Source organism: Hesperophylax consimilis, chromosome 16 (assembly GCF_061612785.1).
Source record: "Hesperophylax consimilis isolate HC1 chromosome 16, BYU_Hcon_1.0, whole genome shotgun sequence".
In the NCBI taxonomy this organism is placed as follows: Eukaryota; Metazoa; Arthropoda; class Insecta; order Trichoptera; family Limnephilidae; genus Hesperophylax; species Hesperophylax consimilis.
Window position 1 is genome coordinate 14,310,447 of NC_142851.1, and position 24,114 is coordinate 14,334,560.

The following is a 24,114-nucleotide window of genomic DNA, read 5'->3' on the forward strand; positions in this document are numbered from 1 at the left end:
TAATTTAAAAGCATGTGTTGTTAGGGTCCCACAAAAAGACTTCAATTTCCCGAACTCAGTTTAATTTAGGGGAGGGAAGGAGAAGATGGAGATTTGGTAAGTACCTGGCAATGCAGATTTGATCACTAAGCATAGAAAGTCATATGCATATATAAAGCGATGTAAGTTTTTCAAACAGACCCCGATCCTTACCACGGAGGGGAATATTCAATATTGGTGCTGTAATACGAACAAAATAACTACGACCAAACAAAACCCTAAACTAAAAAAATAAGTGTCTTAATATAAAGATACAATAATTTTTAAGAAAGCCACCATTGAATATAATTAAATCGCAAATGAACTTAAGCGTTTCAAATGCGTTCTTAAAGCAAATCAACAACCGAGTACAAACAACTCAATAACGTTAGAACAAAAACAACGTCAACAAACGATGGTAATGATCATTTTAATCAAGCAACTCCACGTTAATCGCTGGATAAATAAAAGCTCGGTCGCGTGCAGGCAGCGTGCGTTGCGGGACTTAAGTACAACTGGAAGTGCCGCAGGTACCAGGTAGGAAGGCTCTACTCGGGGTAGACTCTGTTCTGAAGCGGCTTGCCTCGTTGCCTTCCCGTGGGCGGCAATCTACGGTACACTTGTTGTGGGGGACACAACACATATTTCCGTGTACGGCGGCCTTATCGCTGATGCATGTAGTGCTGAAGACACAATAATTATCTTTACTGCCAATAATTATTGTATACGGTCAAAATCTCGTCATGGTTTTGGGCAATCGATTGAATTTTTCAGGATACTCACTTGGAGTAATAAACATATTTGCGTAATAAAGTGGTACATAATTAGTATACCTTAGTTACAAACCATCACGTTGCTTCTTCAGGAGTAGGCATATCTTAAAGAACATCTCAAACCTCCATTAGATCGACGTTTCCGATGATATTTGACATACGAGTATCCCGTAGCATTTTATGTTCACTGATTGTGCTTTTTTGTGATGTTTTCAATTACAATTTACATTCTCGGATACTCTTGAATTTGTCTTTCTTTTCAATGAATTTATAGAAACCCGTAAAACAGCTAAAAAATCAATGGTGATCAGAACAAACTCTGCATTAAATAAACCATTGATGCTGACCAAAACGAGGGAACAAATAATTATTTACTGAAAATTTTACTGCTATCCCATCGCCATTTACGTCAGTGTTGACCAAGGAAGAATAAATTGATTCAACTCAGTGTGCAGCACGCACTATTTACATCTCTCATTGTTGGTGACAAAAACAAGAGATTGTATTTGCTTCAGTTAATAAGCATTTGTAATTCGATGCTCGACTCTCCGCATATCATAATGCCGTTCCCATCGATTTGGAATGCACAAGATTGGCTACCGCACCTATGGGAATAACTCCTTACATATATGTATTTTGTAATTAATGTTATATTAGGGACGTAATTTGGGAAGTTACGAAATAGATCGTCTACAAATGAGATGATTGGAGTTAAAGAGAACTGCTGTCTGTTTGGCTAAACGCCAGAAGTTGTTTATGAACAGAAAATATAAAGATCCGTTGCATTAAACTACATGATAACCGGGCAAATCACGAAAATTTGCAATTCAACACACTCTTGAAAATTGATTAAAAGTCATGCAAGGTGATGAAAAAAATAGGTTAAATAGATTATTTTAGGTTAGGTTTGCAAGCTATTTTTTCATCTCTTTTAAAAAATCGTTTTTTAAAAGCATTTACCACTGAACCAACCATAGAAACAATTGTATTACCTACATCATTCGAACATTAAATCGGTTTAGGTTAAAACGAGTTTTGTTTCAAGAATGTTACAAAGTTGCTGATTATAATTCTGAACCCATACGTTCAGACGGTTGATGTAATTTTATAATAACACCACTCTCCTCCGTTCGTAAAATATTTCAAAATTTGAGGATATATATACTTCTACAAAAAAGAAATCAATTTAACTAATCTAGCATTTTTTGCATCGATGGCACACCTAATGACAAGTGTACATGTTCCATTATTAATGCATTACTTGGTTCCTTATACCAGGTTATCCACAGGTAAACAAGGGTACAGGTGTGCTCGAGAGACAAAAAGCAGAACCTGCGCAAGTGTGCGTCGACAGCGGGCTTTTGTTTGCCCACAACCGGCACTCGAACCTGTATCTTCAGTAGTCTAGTCCACTTTATCATCGCTGTTTATTCTATACGCTGGCTTCGAACACTAGAGATAAGCAAATGTTTTTGTTGTTGATGGGTATAAAAATACAGGTTAGAACTTATTTGTACGTGTATGTTTGTTTGTTGTTGAGTGATTTAGAAAGTAAAACAGTTCTCAGAATGATTTCAGATCAAAATACTAGATAAACCTGTTAAGCTGAGTCTGTTTTACAGGTATTATAATACTGGTTTATCACTAGCAGGTTTCATTCCCTGGACATCGGTGCAAGAGTCAGCAGAAGTATGCCATCTCGGAATTGGGGATTGTTGGGAAGATGGAGGTGGTGGGGGAGGGAAAGAAGAATAAGAAGAAAAATAGGTAGAGGAAGGTTAGAAACTACCTGCCTATGGATATTACATGGTCACTGGTCATAACTTAAGTCAACACAAGAGACGTTTCTGAATGGTGATAACTTGCAAGGGCGATATTATTGTACAGTTATATGTTTTTTTATCCTCGCCCTGAATCCGTGGCCTTTTGATTCAAAGTATTGGATTAATCTATAGTTTTCTAGGTCATTTAAACAATTATATCAGATGAAACATTAAAAAATATCTGTACTAGTAGGTAATTGAAAGTACAAAACACTTGTGTTTAATGTTGGGTATATTTCCGATCATTTATTTTTTAGGAACATTCCTGAAATGGGGAATATAGAAGACGGAAGTACAGAATTTCCGGAAAATACCCAATAGTACTGAAGATAGTAAAGAGATAATAAAATATTTATATTTGCGGTTGGCCGAAAAGAGTATGAAGGCACAGTAAATGCGCAAAAGTACAGCAGCAATACTATTCGAATTATGAATTGTGTCTCATGTGACGTCACGAAACACGATTGTGTACTTTTTGCCCAAGTTCATTTGCTCATAACTTCGACATTTTTGAAGATATCGAAAATCTAGTTTCATTATCGTTATTGACTCTTTAAATATAACACATTTTCTTAAAAAAAACAACCTCATTCAACTTTCCTAGTAAAAAAATAAATAAATTACCGAATTTGGGGAATTTTTATTAGGTCGGGGTGCACATCACTATTTATGATAGGTGCGCATATCTAGGCCTTAATCATAATGATCATCAGTAACTGTCTATCCCCTGCTGCATGAAGGTCTCATCAAGCTTCCTCTATACTGAATCCGCCTCGATATTGTTCGGTTAAATTGATTTCAACACCTGTGCTGCAATTGTGAGGTCCGTTCGTATGAATTAATGAATAAATTGAATGCGTTATAAATCACAGGCAATCGCAATGCAAACTCAGTTTAATGATCGCTCATAAATAAACACTGTTTGATATGTAAATCATGTTTACTGAAAACATAACTCATTAGTTTATATGTAAATAATATTTACTGCTTATAATAGTAATGTGTTCATGTCTTAAGGTGCAAATTGTATTGAGTAAATTAACTCTAAATGCTACATAATTATAACTAAGAACAGATATTAAATATTCATTTTTATTTAATCCTCTCGAACATTAGTAATTTTATAATGAAAATTAATGATTTACTAAAAATTACAACGGGAGATTTACGTTAACCCGGCGTTGCTTGGGTTATGAAGGCTTTAGAGTATAGTTTGGAAGTTGTGTCTTCTAGTGTGCCTGAAGGATGCATTTTTAAGGTGGAAATCATATTATTGTAAGGAATTGAAAAAGTTGACTTTTCTTAAGCACAGGGTTTTCCAATGAGAGGTGTTATTTTGATATTCAATCGTAAAAGATCAATGGTTTCGTTGCTTGTTGAAAGTAAACGTTGTCCAGATCAATACCATCTAATTTTGGCCATAAAAAATCATTAATCATCTCTCGATAGCGCAATCCATTCACCGTAACTGTTGCTCCAGCCTCATTTTCGAAAAAGTAAGGTCCAATGACTCCGCCGGACTATAACCCGCACCAAACAGTCACACGTTGAAGATAGAGAGGCTTTTCAACAATAACTCTTGGATTTTCCGAGCCCCAGATGCGACAATTTTGCTTGTTGACGAAGCCACCGAGGTGGAAATGGGCCGCATCACTCAAGATGATTTGCATTTGATTCACTGAAGTGAATTTTAATAATTTCAATGCGTTGTTGAAGCGTGTATCGTTCCATTTTTATCAATGGCGTAGTTTCTACTTGTCAAATGTCAAAAAATAACAGCTTCAAAAGTAACATCTACCGAAATAGCGGGGTATTCAAAATAACACCTCCTATTGGAAAACCTTGTATTTGTTTCACTTGATCGCGCCGTTTCTTTTTCGGCCGTCCCCGACTTATCCTAATATTCACTTCCATGTAATTCAATATTTTTACACCCCTTTCTTCATTCATCTCATACGCCTCATTTTACCACACATAAGTATTTGTTTCACTTGATCGTGCCATGTGTTCTTCGGGCATACCTGACTTCTTCTACAATTATCTTCCACGTCAAACACATAAAACCATTTTACCATAAACAATTATTTGATTCGTATATTACTCGATCTTCTTCGACTTTTTCTAATATTCACTTCAAGCAAGTATCATGAAAACCATATTGTGACTGTTAAAATTTACATTATACCGACTTTAACGCGACTTCGTATTTCATTCCAGTGCAGTCTTCTTCAGGTGTCGCCAACGTCTTTTACCATTCAAACCAATCTCTAAACACTCCTAACACCAATAAGAACAAACTTTGACATTTCAGTCTATAGGGCACACACGTATGGACAATACCTTTTATTTACAAAGATTACTTTTGTCTCTACATTTTTTGAGTTAACTATTAGAAGCCAGGTCTATAGAACCCCCAATATTAGGAAATGTTTACTGACGATGGAAAATAGTTAAGAACAGTGAAAACAACGGAAAAATGTTAGGCAGGATGTGGTATTTTGATTTGGTTACTAAAATAGTATAATTCATGTTGGGATACGTTTTGATACCAACTGAATTGTGATTTGTTTCAAAAGCGATACTGACTATTTTCCACTCTGGAACGAAGCGCTTATATCCTTCAAGATTCTTCAAGACAAACGTTCCCAGGCTACAAACCTCATACCACCATCATTATAAACGAAAAATGTTGCTATAATGGAGGAATTAGCCAGTATAATTAGCACTACATCCTCGTCTTCATCTTCCCCATCTCCTACCCCTCACCACTAACTTCAGCATTAAAACCTACCCCAATAATTAGGAATGCCAGTCTCACTAATTCCAGACGGTTTGTAGCAGTTGGAACTATTCTTTATTGAACCCGCGACGCCTGTGTATTTTCGAAAAATTCTATACTTCTGTATTCCTTATTCCCCGTTTCGGGAATGTTCCTCAAAAATAAATGCTCAGGAATATACCCAATGCATTTGTGCAGTCGTCTACTGACCGGTAAACCTGGGACTTGTCTTCAGTGTGATTGAGACACTAGACAGCTATCGGGTTTCAAAGAGGCAAACTCTGAACCCAGAATCAAAGCTCTTACCACTCTGCCGCGGAGCTCTCCATAGTTAAGTTTTGAGATGTAAAATATTGATAGTTTCGTTCAAAAATAATGTTTAATTCAACAAAGCGGTATCCAAGATATACTGTACAGTGCACACTCTTCATAAACTTAAGCAGGTTCATTTATCACCGACTATTATGAAAATCCCGGCAGTCCGTATTCATTTAAATCTGTATTCTTTTGAGATAACTCTTGGTTAGTAAAGTTATTCCTGCAGTGTGCGTGGAGGCTGGGAATGGACCAAGCATTCAGAACACTGTATAATACAGCCTCCACAGTCGAGAGTTCGAGAGTAATCTCCCGTCTGACACTTCCCAGCGTGTAGCTTCAGCTAAAGATCTTCTACATCCTATGCCAAGAGATTAGAATTCTGCATTCAACAAACGTACATCATGATACCTACAGTAAAATAAAATAAAAGCAGAACTTATGGAATTTTTTAGCATTTTAATTGCAAGGTGAATTGTAATTTAAAAACAGCCGACTTAGCGGCGCCACAAGTGTACACATGTAACTTTTTTTTTTTTTTTTTTTTTTTTTTAATTTAGTTACTATATTACATTTTTTTAAACATTTTTATAAGAATTATATATATTTATATGATTAATTGATATAGATTTTTATAGTCCTCCTCACTAGGAGATCCTGTGCTGAGGGGGACTAGGTTTTGAATAATTTTTCAGCGACTTCTATGGTTCGACTTCATGTTTTGGGTAAGGGTTTCCAGAAACTTCTACGACGATGTTTTAAATATGCTAGTAAGTTCTTTTTCCGGTAATTCCTTAAGCCAAGATTTAATGTTCTTAATGCAGTTGTTTTTTGTTTTGATTTATTTGATACTAAGTGGGAGTTTGTTATATACCTTTACTGCTAAAAATTCAGAGCTTCTTTGTCCAAAGGTAGAGTTACACTTTGGTATAGTTAGTATCTCTGTTTGTTTGGCTCTGGTATTATGAGTATGTGAGGTGTTTTCCTGAGAATTATTTTTGAGGTGTTGTACCAAAATGTTTTTGGCATAGATTTTCTGTATGCTTGGAACGTCAAATTGTTTAAAAATTTCTGTTGTTGATGTCCTTATGGGAACCTTTAGTATGGTCTTTATGATGCAATTCTGAGTTACCTTCAGCTGTTTTATATGTTTTGATACTGCTGAGCCCCATCCTATTATTCCATATTCCAATTTGGAGTGGCATAAAGCATAGTAAACTCTCTTTAAATCCCTAGCTGACAAAATGTTCCGTAATTTTTTGAAGAAGTAGATGAGTTTAGTTAACTTTTTTGAAGTTCGATCAATGTGTGAATCCCAGTGTAGTTTATCGTCAATTTCAATACCAAGATATTTTATGCTTTTGGTTTGAGTTATAATCGAGCAGGAACATTGAGGAAATTTTTTTTGACATTCATGTAGTTTGAGTATATGCTCATTCATTGGTTGTCCTCTTTTGTTTTTGGAGAAAATTAAATATTTGGTTTTATTCACATTTAATGTAAGGGAGTTTGCTTTAAGCCAGTTTTGAAGAACAGTTAGGCCATGTTCAGCCTCCTTATATGTGCTTGTCCAATCTTGTTCATGGAATAAAATTACAGTGTCATCTGCAAAGCTCATTATGTTTCCTTTGATGGGAAGATTCATAAGGTCATTTATGTAAATTAGAAATAGTATAGGTCCTAATACGCTTCCCTGGGGGACACCGTACTTAATTGGTAGAGTTTTGCTCCTTCTTTTACCAATTTGTACAAATTGTTCTCTTCCCGTTAATTAACTTCTAAGTAGGTTTAGGGTTGTTTCGGTTATTCCATTTTTTTTTAGTTTTTAATACAGTATTTCGTGGTCAATGGTATCGAAAGCTTTTTGAAGATCAATGAAAACTGCTAGGCATTTTTTGCCTTCATCCAATTTTCTAATAATTGTATTTGTTACATTAGCTATAGCGTCACCAGTACCCAGGTTTTCCCTAAAACCATACTGCGTAGATGATAATATTTTATTATAATCCAAAAATGTAAGCATTTGTTTTTTTATAACTTTTTCTAATATTTTTGATAGTGTAGTTAAAATACTAATTGGTCGATAGTTTGATACATCATTTTTGGGACCGTTTTTATATATTGGAATGATCGTAGCAATTTTAAGACAAGCAGGAAAAATACCATTTGATATTGACAGATTTATAAGATACGTCAGTGGGTGGATTAACTCATTTTGTAGATATTTAATTGATTTGCTTGATATCAGTTCATTTCCCGATGAAGTATTTATATTTAGGGAGGCTATAATATTTCTTATTTCATCACTTGTTATTTTGACAATATTGAGGCTGTTTTCTTGATTTACATCGTCAATCCTCACTGTATTTTCGATAGTACTAATTGAATTTTGTTTAATTTTATTTGCTAAGTTTGAGCCTATATTGCAAAAATAGTTGTTTATAAAGTCAAGAAGTTTGTCCGGGTGTTCTGTAAAAGATGTGGGAATCTCATCAATGTTTAATTCCTTAATGCTATTGTCATTATGTGAGGCTTTAGCATTAGTTATTTCATTTATGATCTGCCAGAGTTTACGTGAATCATTATTACATTCATCAATCTTGTTTTTATAGAATGTTTCTTTAGCATAACGTATTACATTTTTACATGTATTACGATATCTTTTGTAGAATCGAAGTGTTAGGATATCATAAGGGTTGTTTTTGACTTTTTTGTGCAGTTCATCTCTTTTTCTGATTGAGTTTATAATATTCTGACTAATCCAAGGTTTAATGTGTAAATTTTTATGAGATAACTTTTTTTCTATGGTTTTGGTGTTTGATAGGATAATGTTCTGTAAAACTTCTATAAAATAACTCCAAGCAGTATCAGTATCATCTTTTTCCAGAAGGCTTGTCCAGTCATTCACTGTTAACTCGCATTTGACGTTTTCCCAATTTGTTTCAGATTTCGTTAGGAGTGATTTCTTTTTTTGGTTTACATATGTATTTTTTTTTGTAATAGATAGAATTATTGTATAATGGTCTGTCAGTGTGGTAGTACAAATAATGGCTTGAGTTTTTCTATTAGTTTTACAAAAGATATGATCAATGCAAGTTTTGCTTTCATTATATACACGTGTTGGTTCATCAATTAGGCTTTTATATCCATGGTATGCTAGTGTTTGCATATAATCAAATTTTTTTGGATGGCCATTTTCAAGAATATCAATATTTATATCACCGATGATAAATACATCTTTAGTTCTTTTTAGTAGACTTAGTTGATTAGATAAGGAGTTGAGGAATGGTTCTAGATTTTGTGTAGAAGGAGATCTATAAATTGCGAGTATTGTTGTGTCATTACCGATTGATATACTTAGACAGTTTGCATTATTGATACAGATCTCTCTGACATCAGCTTCAATATCTTCTTTAATATATACGATGACACCATCATTTTTTGTGTTGTTCATTATTGTAGAGTAAGGGACATAATTCCCAATTGTAGGGGGTAGTATTTATCAGTTAGCCAACATTCAGTAAGAATAATAATATCCCATTTTAAATTTAAGCTTTTCATCAATATTTGTAGTTCATCAAAGTTTTTATTGATACTTCTAATATTCTGGTGCATTATGTTAAAATTATTGTTTATGGATGATATGTTTGGTATGTTTGTTGTTAGTGCGTTATTCATTTTCTCAATTTAAATTATTAAGTGGATTAAGTAATGTTGTTCATATTATTCACTAAATTATTTTCACCATATCATCAAGGTGCTTAATGTAGATAATTTTATCATCTTGTTTTTTGCGTATCATAACTTTACCCTGTTTGTACCATACATATTGGTAATTTTTTTCTTTTGATAATTGTTTTGTTTTCCATAGGATTTCTTTATGATACGGGCTTAATTCTTCCCCGATGAAGATTCGAGATGTCGCCAGATCCTTGATTTCATTATAATTTATTTCCTTTTTCTTATCAAGGAGGGAATCTCTTTTTCTTTTATCGGAAAAGGTCACAAGAAGTTTAGGAGGGGCTTCATTTCGTCTGTCTGAGACTCTCGTGACGTCAGTTATATCAGTGTGTAAGAGGTGGATTCCTGCTGCGGCAGCAACTTTTTTAACAATTTCCACAGGTTGTTCGCTAACTAATGCAGCTTGTCAATGTCAACTGTTTTTTCCATAGATACAAAATGCACGAGAACCATTTATTAGTTAATTTTCTTATAACCTTTCATAACACCGTATGCGGGGACTTTGAAGGCCTAGCTTCATTTTTATAAATTGTAGAGCCTTTTATTCAAAAAAATTAGATTCATGCGAGAGCTCCGAAGGGGTGACCATAAGTCACCTATACCGGGGTGGGACAGGGTGGGTGTACCTTCAAAGTTAATTTTCCTTGCCAAAGTTCAAAAGTCATCTAAGCAAACCACATAAAATCGTATATTCATTAACACGACACGCTTAACAATCATGTCGACTAAGTAAAACGATAGTAATTATTTAAAAAATAAACCGTAATTCTGACAGTGATATCCTTGCAAACAGACAAAAATGTCAGTGAGAATCAGAATTTTGTCTCGCTTACTTCAAAAAGTTTTACAATGCTTTATTTTTATAATATCTACTAAATTGAACCTGAATTATGTATGCAAGCAATGCGTCTCTGTGAAAAGTGTATGCGTGTCAACTCTGGAAACGATGCCTACAAAACTGGCATATTATCAAAGTTTTGGATTGTTTATTTTAATCCACTTATAGGAATGTTAAAGTTAAGGAAAAGTAAGAAAAAAACGTTGGATGGGTAGTATCTCTACACTACCGTTACTTTTTGAGCACTGGGTATAATTTTGTTTTCCTGATCAGCTTAATTTTTAGAGCACCCCAAGATCTAAACGACGAAGCACGAATAACTCATATAACCCTTTCCGTTGCGGAGTTATGACTGATTCTTTGGTCGCTAAGAGTGAATTTCGAGGCTCTTATCTGACCCCTTCCCCGTTCAATGGCGTAAGCGCACTAATTTAGAATATCCACGCCACTTAGCGCCACAACTCTTGGGCCACGAAACATATTTAAATATTTGGTCACAACAAAAGTGATTCATCGCTAACTCTGGCGGGACCTTAGAATGGCTTTTTTAAAAATGTGTTAACTTAAAAGTTACAATTTGAGGAAGAGAACGTTGTTGTATGGCAAAGAAAATCGGTAGTTTCAATTCTTAAAAAAAAAAAATTATCTGATTTCTACAATTTTTTACTTGAAGAGGGTTCACCTATTGGATTTTATGTCAATAATACTGCATTCGATTCATGTGTCTTGCAAATGTCTCGGCAAATAGACAGTTTAAATAATGCGCATTGAAAAATTGTTGAGAATATTAATTCTCTAATCGGTGAACAATCGAGGCCTGGGAAAATGGATGCAAAAGAATTCAATGCAAGGTTAGACAACGCACCGAGTTGATATGTCAACCGATCACCCACTAGCCAACCTTTCGTAAATAATCGTCTATAATAAATATATAAACATTTTCCAGGCGATCGCAAGTCGCCGCTTTGATAGGTGACCCCATGAAATGAAAATGTGCAACTTTGAAATAATCACTGTCCAAGTTGCTGAACGCAATGCATGCTCGGTGGAAGAATTCTTCAAAACTGTTCTCCTGCAGATGGTTTTCATAATTTATTGTAGACATGTTTCTTTAAATGCCTGAACAGCTACGTTTTGTAACCAGAATGGAACACCCAGCTTCATCAGAAGTTCATTTTACGTTTGTCTTTCCTCTTTCCCAATATTCAGAGTGCGAGATTTCGATTAGGAAACTTTATCAGGAAATGGAATTTTTTTTAAATAATTGATAATTTTAAAAATTTCTTTGTTTATTTAAATAGAATTAGGACGGGTTGTTTCGGAAAACTTGAACAATTCATCAAATTTCATCGTTAATTTTCGGGTTCTGTGAAAGTACCATTCAAGTTCTGTTATTATATCATTATAGGCTAGTTGCTTGACAGAACTGAAATACAAACAGAACTTGAACAAATCTTTCACAGAACTTGAAAATGAACGTTGAAATTAGATGAATTGTTCAAATTCTCCGAAACAACCCGTCCTTAATGACACAAGAGTAATTTATATACATGAAAGTTATTGACAGATCTCAATATAAGCACTGCTAAAATGTTTAATCAGTACAGATTTATATTTCGATAGAGGCATATTAAAAAAATTACATAAGTGTCAACCTGTGGTGTATAATCTATCTATAACAGAATTGTACCCTGAAATCGTAGTATGATTGTTACAATAATACATACTATGAATAATACAACCTTGATGTAATGGTAGGAACATGAAAGTGAACCAACATTAATATACCAGGGTTATCTAAAGGATAATATTCTAAAATTTTAAATTAATACACCCTTTATTATGCCTTACATTTGATTTTGCCTACTTAAAACGTTACATTGCACATAAGCAATATAATGCATTACTTAGTAATCTAAAACTTCCGGCAACGAACAAAAAAATTTTGGCAAAAGCTCTTAAAGGCTATTTCCTCAGCAGTTTTATTAATGACTGACACATTCTTTCTTTGGAACTCCAAAATAACTTCTGAGTTTATTTAATTTAATGTATCTATGTTATTTTTTCTTTAATATAATGTTGTCTTTCCCGAAATGAGTTTTGTAAACTCACTGGGAATAATCCATAATAACTTATTATAAATAAATAAAATGGAGTACAATACAGTCACAAATGATCGCCTGATGATCGACACTGCAAAGCTGTTCGAAACGTTGATTAAAGAAGGGGAAGCACAATAGGTAAGGCTTGAAACTCAATTATTTCGTTGATATTTTGGGACTCTGTCGAGTCTGTCAAATTTTCCTTTAAAGTGAAAACAAAGTAAAATTGAGAAGCAAAAAGTTTTATACTTTATTTATCTTACATCGAAATCTTGGTTACTTGTTTTCATATCAATCTATATATGGTTAGTTGTGACGGGACAAAAACAATGTACAGCACCCCGATGGCTTGACGTAAAGCGAACAAATGAGGTCATTTTTTAAGTGTATTTTTTTTGTATTTAAAGGTGATTGAGTCACAAGTAGTGAGACACGCGCAAGAACGATTAACCATAAAAATATGGTAAATGCAGTTTTGGACCTTATATGGCAGCGGTGGGATGGCCGGTATGGAGAGAACAAGGGTCTCTCTGTCCCGAGTGTTAAGGAATGTACATAAGTATTTCACTATTGAGTGGAACCCAATTAAATAATCATCAATAACTACATGCTTTTATCAAAATAAGAAAAATGTTGATGATGTAGTAAAGAGCCTACTTAAGAGAGAGATTTAAAAAAAGTTAATAATTTAAAAAAAGAAATATTTTCGTTTTCTTTAGTGAAATTAAATTCCTTTTACGCGTTATAACTATTTCACAGTGGAAATTTAAAGATGATCAAATTAAAGGGACAAAAGGGTAGATATGTTCTTAATGGTTTTATTCTTTTAAATTCTTGTACATTTCATACTCGATTTATTTTTTATATCTTTCATTTTGTTCTTTATATAAACACTGTAATAGGCACACATAAAATATTATCAGTTTGATAAATTATTATAGGCAATAATTAGTCGCTTGAAATATGCATACAAAATAGAAATATCTCCCGAGTAAAATTAAATGACTCCGACGGGAATAGTTTTTATCATTAAAAAAAAATTATATCGTCAGTTTATTTTTTTTTTACTTTGTAGTACTTATTTTGATTTTATATTATTTGAAAAAATTACAAAATTCTTGTATTCTTTTAGATTTTAAATTTATTTAAAATAATTTTTTTATTTTTTAAATTCTTGTATATTTCATACTTTACAAAATCTTTTAATTATATGTTATTTGCTTAATACACGATGTCCGGGGGCAAAGTACACTAACTTCGGGGTGTGATTGTACATGATTTTAGACGTAGAAAAGACAAATAACTTTTTTCAAAATTATAACGTTATAAGTTAGTTTTTAGGTAAAAAAGATGAATTGTTTGTATGGGAAAATAAATATTTTTCTATGGAATAAAAGTTGGAATTTCGGAAAAAGTTATGTTTCTTTTTTACTTGTACCATCGTGTAGAATCACGTCCCGAAGTTAATGAACCTACTTCCAGACCCCCTGTATATGGTGGTTGAAAATAAATAATGCACTGAATAAAGATTTTTAATTATTTCTTATCAACCAATCTCATAAAACATCTTCAAAAAGCAGGCAACCTTCGTAAGCATTTGTTACATAAAATAAACTTCTTTCTAAAAAAATATATATATACATATAACTTGAAATTTTTGTTAATTCTGTTATAAAACGCGAACTCTACATTTTCCACATATATTTGTAGCGGTTGACCTACTATACAAGGAAGAATATAAATCATTCCTGTTTTCTTGGCATAAGATGACAATTTGACAATGCCTATGTAAAAAGAAAAAATGTCACTCGCAAACAAAAAATTCCTGAAAAATAATTAATCAGAGAAAAATATGAACTAAATTATATTATGTACCATTTATTGTCGGAGGTATAATGATATTATTCTAGAATTTTATTAGCCATTGTTACGGCTTAATAAGCGAATCAATAACGAATTTATATCTCTGTTTATTCTATAAATTCATCTTTCCAGTGGCTTCCTGCATTCTTCCTGAGCTGAGTTTCTCAGTGGGCAAGTCGGAGTCAACAGTTACTGCGCGACCGATACGTGATGGACCTGTGAATTAGCGCATTTATTATGCAAAGGGCACAAATGGTTTATGATTGCCGTGAACTCTGGTCACATACATATCGAGGATTCACCACCGTATCTTTTAATACAGGTAGGTACTTCATTCCAGGGCCGGACTGAACTTATGCAGAAGGTTCCGAATATTCAATGAATGATTTCAATGTTTACGTGATGCTTATGTGATGTATGGTAATAAGTTGAGTATTTAAGCGATAGATGGCGCTAGTCATAAAGCTAACTCCAGAGTCTGACAGATGTCGCTAGAGTGTAACAATTATTGTGAGATGAGATTGACAGGGAACAAGCTTCTCGAACCAGAGAATTACCAACCCTCGGGTAATGAACAGTGTAGCTAAATCCAGACCTATTATTTGTAACGTAAATAAACACAATTATAAGTAGAACCTTTTCCTTTGTAACAAAGAGTTCCCAACACTTAAATCTGCAAAATAAGACAGATATAACCAACCACCAAACACAACTCAGTCTAGACACCCACTTTTTGCTGTGTGAGCAGCTTCTCAAATATTCCCGTTTGCATTCTATTTAGCAGGCATATTTCACGTTGTAAAAGCTATTCCAACATTTATGAAGGTGCTTATAAATGGTTGAATCTTTAGGTCGAACACACGAATTTGTGAATTTAGAGTTTTTTTCGAAATAGAATATATAATGAATTTTGAAATAGAGGTGTTGGTTATCCAAGAAATGGTTCCTAAGGCGGCGGTACTTAAACCCGCCTCCCAAATAGAATTGACTTATCACATGTTTGGGCGCCCTTGGCTATAGCCCCTTATCCCTTCGCTAAATGCGGTCCTGGAAATGCAAGTACATTATGCAGTTCTAGCAGCGTGATCGTTAGAGGCCCGTTATTCGCCGGGGCCCGTCGGACGATCTCGGAACTCCGCGCGGAATACTTAATACCGCCGTCCCATTGTGCACAGATCTGAAGATGTCGTTACTTCGGGTTCGGGAGGCTGCAGTTGCCTCTCTCGCGTGACGACACTCTCTCGTCCCGATAACGGACTACAGAGTGAGGGTAGGTGTGCTGACTGCTGGGCCATGGCAGGGTGTTATCTGATCCCGGGGTCACGGGTTCGCTCCCGATACAATCCGATACACTTTCATGGTAGCACAAGGTGTATGAATAGCGGTTCTATAGAGATCATTTTGGTTAACATCAAATCTGTAACAAAGAACTGCCTTCCTTCTGTCTTGTAGCTACCAAAGTCACGATGTACATACTAAGGACGGGTTGTTTCGGAGTATTTGAACAATTCATCAAATTTCAACGTTCATTTTCAAGTTCTGTTTTTATTTCAGTCTTGTCAAGCAACTAGAATATAATGATATAATAACAGAACTTGAATAGGACTTTCACAGAACCCGAAAATGAACGTTGAAATTTGATGAATTGTTCAAATTCTCCGAAACAACCCATCCTAAGGGTTTCACATAATTTGAACAAGTCATCAAATTTCAACGTTAAAATTCAAATTCTGTGGAAGTTCTATTCAAGTTCTGTTATTATTTCACAGTTGGTCGGTTATTTTTCTAATACTTCGACAGTAACAGAACTTCAATGGGAATTTCACAGAAGTTAAATATTAACTTTTAAATGTGAACAATTCATCAAATTTCGAAATTAATATAAAAGATCTGTTATTATATCGTATGGGCAAGTAATAAAAGCTTTCATAGAACCTGAAAATTAAATGCGAAATGTGATGAATTATTCAAATTCTGTGACACAACCCATCCTAACTTATAAATGCATTGTAAATATAATGCGGCGCGTAAGGTCAGAATAGTGAAAAACTAAACCCATTACCACGGCATGTGTATGGTTAAAAAGGCCTTAAACCAGGCTTAAGGCCGACATTATCATAGCAACATTGAACCGGCGCATAAGAAACAAATAAGTAAGACGTAAGTGTTTAGTTTTTGTATCAGCTTTGGCTATAATTTTATGATTTCTTTTTTCAAATGCACTCTACATATACAAGGAGAGTTCCTGAGGATTCAATCAGATCCTCCCGTAATGCAGTTTCACTGCGAGAAGGGTTTTGAAGGAGAAGAGGTCAAGGTAATGAATTTTGCATTAGAGAACACTAGAAGCTAGTTCAAGAGCCATGGTGTTTTGATCATTAGAATGCTACTAATACCGAACTTTAAAAAAAAACAGCCGTTGTTGGACACACGTTTACTTGCCTTCGGGTCGTTTACCTAATATCAAAGGATCAATGACGCACGATAACAGTTCCTCAGAACATCTCCAAATGAAATAACGACAAAACACACGTAAGCTAGAGAAAATATTAAATTGAAACCAGCAAAAATAAACACATTAATATCATGTTAAGCTGGTATGAGCAAAGATTCTGACAGTATATGAAGTCTGCATAACAAACACGTCGTAAAAGATCTCAAACTCCATACGTGAATAGAAAACAAACCTTCAGCAATCACTGGTCTCCCGTGTAATCTCACGATACCCTGAGAAATATGACAGAATGACACGAGTTGCAACTTCTGCAGGCTGCAAACTACATGACATATCATCTCATGCTTAGGGCAGTTAAACGTGGATCCATACCCCGTGCAGACCATGCTACATGCACCAGCTTCCCGCTGAATGCGAACTGAATATGAATATAAGCGGACGTTAAAACGGCTTCATCAATTCACAGGAATTTGCATTTGTTGCAATGCGCATAGAAACTGGAGGATCACGTCTCGTGAAGAGGTAACAACCTCCATTACGCGACTATTGAAACGTCAGACAGTCATTGAAGATATTACAACACTTCATTCATAAAGTGCGCGATTTTATTGCCCGTTTAAAAATAATTTGCATCTTTTGAAAACTATTAATTTGAAAAAAGTGCGTTTTAAATTACATGTCTAATATCTTACAGCCTCACTAATAAACGTGGTGTAAATTTTATACAATTGATAAACAACCGCTTGAATAGAGATATTATATTTAGACATTGATTTAAAATGCGCTGCGTTTTTCTTCTTTTTGAAGAAATCGTAAAAAAATACAGATAACGAAAAAAAACCTTTTTAATTTTTAATTTATGTATAATATTTTATAAATTGGAATATTTTAATTAATTTTAATACAAAATTCTCAAATCTTCAAAAAAACTGTCAATTCACTTTTTATTTCGATTATACAATAAAATAAATTTACTACAGCACAATGTAAACAAATAAGACTTGGGTTTATATGTACCTACACTTGCATAAGGCATTTATGTTATTAGAAATCTCACTCTTAATTCAATTAAAAAATGTCAGAAATAACCTCACTTTTTCAAGACGGGAATCTCACACACTTAAAGGGTTAAAGAGAGATAGATTTATTTGCTAGCAAACACCACTGTGGGAGTATATATATATATATATATATATATATATATATATATATATGTATATATATATTTAATAGCACCGCATGAACATTTTCTAAGAAAAAGGAAACGTTTAAATTGGTAAAGTTTTGACTGTGGGAGCAAAGCGCACACGGGGATAATTATCCCACGGTAAACTGCGACAACCTGACAATATTTGATAATATTCTTCCTGCTTGCATCATTAAAAGCTCTAATAACCATGAGGAAGTCTCCAGACCAATCCTTTCCGTAGTTTCAAAAGGACATCAAATTTTATTTTATCGTAAATATCAGAAGAAACTCACCACCAATCTCACACAAACAGTAAGGGTTTTGAGCGCATGCTCCAAATGCATGATTTCCCTTTATTGCGTCGTTAACTGAAGCAAAACAATGAAGGCAATAATACTTCTCATCTAACAGATATAAATCCAATTCAGTTTTACGCTTCGTCCCTTTGAAAAAGAACGGAGTAATGATTGCATTGCTGGGTACTCTTACCTACCTCCTGCAAATGGCGTAAGTACTGGAGGTGGGAGAGGTAAAAACTTGGGGATGCGATGTGAATTTCAACGGCGCACCTGTCACCAACACCTTACGATGCATGGTTCATGGGTAGGATTAGCACTGAGTATAGCCACTGGGTACTGGCTGGTGGTTGAAGACTTTGGAAGTTCGTACTGGCGCACAGCGTGAGAAGGTACGCTGTTAAAATAAATAATAATAGCAGTGTGATTTCTTTTGCGTGAAGACCACACGAGAGTCTCTGCAGTCAGACGCCATTGGGATTATCACAGTCCCAATATTGAGGAGTGTTGGGATGCGGAAGTCGTGAGAGGGGAAGAATTACGGAAATGGAAAAGTTGTATGAAAAAAGTGAAAGTCATTTAATTAAAATTTCACCCGTCTAAAACCACTGTGGAAAAGGTGAGTGAAATTATTAAATACGTACATTTGGAAAACTTTGGGATCGACTTCAAAATTGGCGAAGCGACAAAGAAAATGAAAAAGAATTTACGAAAGCTAGGTACGAATTTGTCAGTCTCCCTTTTGCTGTGGATCAATAGCGGTATTTGCTAGGAGAAACTAACATTTGAATTTACAGTAAAAAAACATATTTGTATGTGTTCTGATAATTCTTCCGTTAAGGCAGTTAAACTACATATTTTTGTTACATATTTTTTTAGAATCTGATTTATTACTGTATAAATTTGTATAAATTTTTATAAATCTGTATAAATTTGTGAATCAATGAATGGTAATGATTTCTTGAATGGCGTCTTGTGATGAACACCACGAAATAAAAATATTGAATTAACGTATGCACATCACATTTCATTTGTTCCTTTTACGAAATTTATTCGTCTGTGTTGAAAATTATTCCTTCTCAAGGAACAGAGTTTACAATATGCTTGTAGGTACATATGACAAACAAAAAACGATTGGTGTTATGAATTAATAATTACAAACCGATTCAGATCTATCACGAACCACTTTGACGGGCAGGTACTTAATGTATACTATTTGTTAACAAAATATTCTGAGGGAGATAATATCATGAATAATGGAATAAAAATAGCGATACAATGTATTTTTTATAGTATAACTAACAAACCACACACGCAATATACCGGAGTAGCTAACTTCCATGGCACTTTAAAAACAGAAGACCACGGTTGCTAGTAAAACGCATCCATAAATAGCTTCGAGTAATATACGAGTATATCCAAACAAAATTTTAAAAGCCGGAACAAATCCTGCTAAAGGATCAGTTTCCTATAATTCAATAGATCCATTTTATACTCTCAAAATAAAATACACACTTATAAAATCAACAACCTACAATAAATAGTATTTTACTATTTTGAAATAGCAGGGGGCCTAATAATCGACCTGGTGGTACGCCATTTATGATGAAGTTTTAAGCAACGCGTGAAAACCTAAATCAAGACTGTAAAGCAGCATTGTAAATAGTTCATAGAATGCGTATTTATTACTCCTATAACCAATAATAACTGATAACATTATTCAAGTTTACCAAAGACAAGTTGTTTTAAAAAGAAAGCATCTTGTTAAAGTCAATTATAATAATTTCCTAATTATTTCATGAGTTGCCACATGGCACGAAGGTATAATTATTAATACAAGGAATAATAATTAAAGTGCATACACGTATTTAATTTGGCAAATTACATGCGATTACATACAATTTAAATTTGCCATCCCCATTTTGCGTTTAACCAATCAGGGATCGAATAAAGTATTTACCCAATTCCCACCACACTTCAAAAACTCAAATAAAATATATTATAATCACGTCTTAAATCAGTTCAAATAATATTTTTTGCACATATATTATAACACATCAAAGAAACAATGAAAAAAATAAGATGCTACATAATTTATCGCTTATATTGTAAACATGAAAGTAATTTCCACTTATTTAATGATATTAATTTATTGTTATGTATTTGTGTTACATTACCTACTTCATATGAACTAAACCTATCAATTTGATTGTCCTGAAACGGGAAACCTTCCCAGTTGGACAGTCAAAGATTCATTAATACGTATTTTTTAGTATCTAATAAATAAATAAATAAGACAAGCTCATAACCATGGATTAAAGAAGAACTTCAAAAAATATTTTTAATTCCAGAAGAAAGAGAATTACATTATTCACTTATTTAAGTAGAGTTTAATAATGTCTATGAACTCGAAACATAAAACACGTAACTATTTTAGTTTAGTCCCTTTAAACATTGAGGTATGCCTACCTCCAACATCCAAATAGCATTGCTTAGTTTTTTCTTAACCGATTGCAAGCGCAAGCTTAAGAAATATCATAATCTGAAAATGTTTCTTGTGCAATCATGGAAGGCGTTGAACCCGCGACATCAGGGCGCGAACCCGAAGCTTTGAACCACTAAGCCATGGAGTTTTAATTCTGTCTATGTCTAATGCTACGTACCTATACATACATAACCTTAACATATAGGAAAAGAACAAAGTAACCGCAAAGGGCGCGAAACGCCGCTTGTAGTTACTTCGTTCCTTTCCCGTAATTGGTGGCTCGGTTCGCGTTCAGGTTCGCAAATGTATACGTACCATTAGGTATGGCAATGAGCCATGGAATTGGTAGAGAAAGGACGAAAGTTGACTCAATCCATTATAAATGAGATCACGGAGGCGAATGCATAGCGCATACTAAGAGCATACGTGTAAGACTCAAACATGAATGTGGAGATTCAAAAGAAAAAATACAAGGAGTGCAAAAAAAGTGTGACGTTCCAACCTGTCAAGAAACAGCGAGAAATCATGTGCAGTTCTCGTGCTGGAAGAATATCTAATTCGATTTCATTCTTGGGGAGCAAAATCATCAATTACTAAGTCCCCGGCGATGTCCGAGCTTTACACAGAGTTTGTCAAAAACAGATTTAGACAATCATATTCCTCTTATTTTGAACGTCAAGTGTGTAAAATTTCATCGAGAAGCATAAAAATTCTGCTGTAGAGGGTGGGAAAATAGGATGCGGGTAGTTTTTTAAACCTCATGCAGACTTTCCTCTTGTTTTGAGTGTCCGGTGTGAAAATTTCATCGATCTCGTAATAGAACGGTATATTTGTATAAGAATTACACAAACGCAACCCGCTCTGTGTCCGCCCGCCCGACACCCGCTTAATGGAGAAAAATTATTATGGTCGATTTATTAAAATACTGTTGAAAACGTGATTAAAATTCCTTTCCAAATCAAATATTAGTCCATTCAGAATATATCGAAACACATGTTCAAGCAGGTACGCCTTCCTGAACACGTGTTCCGACATCCTAATAATATATTCGTGTTTTACTGACAGTTTGTTAGGAAACCTTTCAATTCATTCGTTAAAGGCCTGCAGTTCCGTTTCCAACAGGAAATAATTTGAGCAGATTTTTAATAAATTAGCATTAATTTATTTCAGTAAGGTTTCTTCGTGTACATACGTATCTGAATATAAATAGACTTCAATACGTCATGCACATATATATTGTCTGTAGATAAATAGACTTCAATACGTCATGCACATATATATTGTCTGTAGATAAATAGACTTCAATACGTCAAGCATATATATATTATCTGTATATAAATAGACTTCAATACGTCATGTATACATATATTACGCAAGATCATGGTAATTTTGTTTACTTTGGGAAATGACAATAATTGTAGATAATATTCGAAGTTAAAGAATATTGATTATGATTATAGCAGTAATATTACGCCATTTTAAAATAGTTGATCACACTTATTATATAATATATACAGTTTTCTTCACGATATCTTTACTTTTAAATCTTTGGTTGTTTTTTTAACTGCCGCCCTCCTCTTACCCGTGGTACTTTTGGGCGTGTAATTACCGTTTAATCAAATCCTCCAAGAATGGGTCCTCGTCATAAACCAGATAATTCGTCAATTGGTGCAGCGACCCACACCACAACTGCAGAAACGTTCCCACGGTCCGATTACCCGCTGTATTAACATACCGTGGGCTGACATTCTCCGCATCGCTAATTCTTGATAGTCAGTTTAATGCGCCCGTACCTGAATCGACGCCAAAATCCATCGACATATGGTACAGGTGTCAAATACAAATCGATACAAACGATGAAAGTAACACATATCAGAATCGAATCGGTAGAGACGGTGAAAGTACCAGGAACTGTAACTTATAAACACAATTGCGGAACTTTCTTCGTAGATCAAGTAAACGATTGTTTAACGTCGCGTTTGACCAAATATAATTAAATACTAATTTCGGCTGTCGGTGAGTTTGTTAGTAATTTGAAATATTCCTGCGTAATGCGTAACATAATTGAAGTTATTTTTTTATATGACACCCCACCAGCGCGCCCCTGTATACAGGGTGTATCGGCACGTACCCGACAAACTTTAACCAGCTATTCCTTAGCATATTTGGAGTAAAAAATCTTATGTGCACTTTGCTGTCCGGTAACGTTTTTTTTAATAAAAAATTTATCATTCATATTTTCACCACATGTCACCACTGTTTTATCCTTTGTCAAAGTTTGAAAACCCATCTGGCAATATTTTATACGAATTCCGTTGAATAATGCACGTGTGTACCTATATTGGCGCACTTTTACAATCACAACGAAATGGCACGGCACCATTCGTCTCATTTTTAATTATTATTATTTAGTGTGTGCGAAAGAGCGAAGACGCTTTTCGACATACTTGCTTATAACAGCTGTTGAACACGAAAAGCGATGCCAATGACAGTGATGTAGTGTGGAAATTTTTATTTTTTGTTTGTTTTTAATTGAAAAAAGATGCTACCGGACAGCAAAGTGCCCATAACATTTTTTACTCCAAATGTGCTAAGGAATAGCTGAGTAAAGTTTGTCGGGTTATTGCCGATACACCCTGTATACAGTATAAAGGTAGGGGAGCTATGGCACCACCCGGTTAAAATTGCAATAATCTTATCATTTCAGACAAGCCATAAAGTAGGTACCAAAATCACCATGTTAGTAAATAATAGATTCTTAATTCGAAATGTGTATGTATTTTATTTTTATGTTTGTGAGATGAATTAATACAGAGAAGATACGTCACTGAGACAACGCGTTTCAGTGAACTCTGTCCATTAGACATACTTTAGCGGCCCGTTTTAACACATATTCTTTGAATGGCTTATTTTCATAAGCGATGCTACATTTTTTGTTCAATTAGCATAAATATAACGTGTCTTCTATTCTTATAATGTCATTGGATGGGAGTCGTAAGTTTAATAACATTCGATAGGTAAATATCCTGTTTTGAAAGGCAATGGAGGTATTTTTTTAAATAAATACTTTCAGCTTCTTAAATCCTACAATTATAATATCCCGTGATTTTTAGTACAAAACAAATCGATACTGACGATGAAAGTAACATACGTCAAATGAAGTTAAGATTCAAAAATCAAAAAATAAACACGCATGTGGACGAAACTAACAGGTAAAATCCACACAATCATATAATTTTGGATTTTTTCAATTGTCAACTTCAGTATTGTTAAGTTTTTATGCGTTTAACCATCAAAAACCTTAGCTTTTTGGAAACTGACTTAGTGCTATTAAAATTGCTAAAATGCGGCTCGAATCGAAATAGTCATCGACCTACCTTGAAATATCCAAGCTCTTAGTTGCTTTTAGTCTTCCCTTTTGATAGGGATTTGTCTTT

General features: G+C 34.2%; 1 protein-coding gene across 1 annotated transcript in view; it reads right to left on the reverse strand.

Moving 5' to 3' along the window:
- Positions 1-24,114, reverse strand: part of Ser (protein serrate) — a 389,512-nt gene that overhangs the window by 338,869 nt on the left and 26,529 nt on the right. The window lies entirely within an intron of this gene.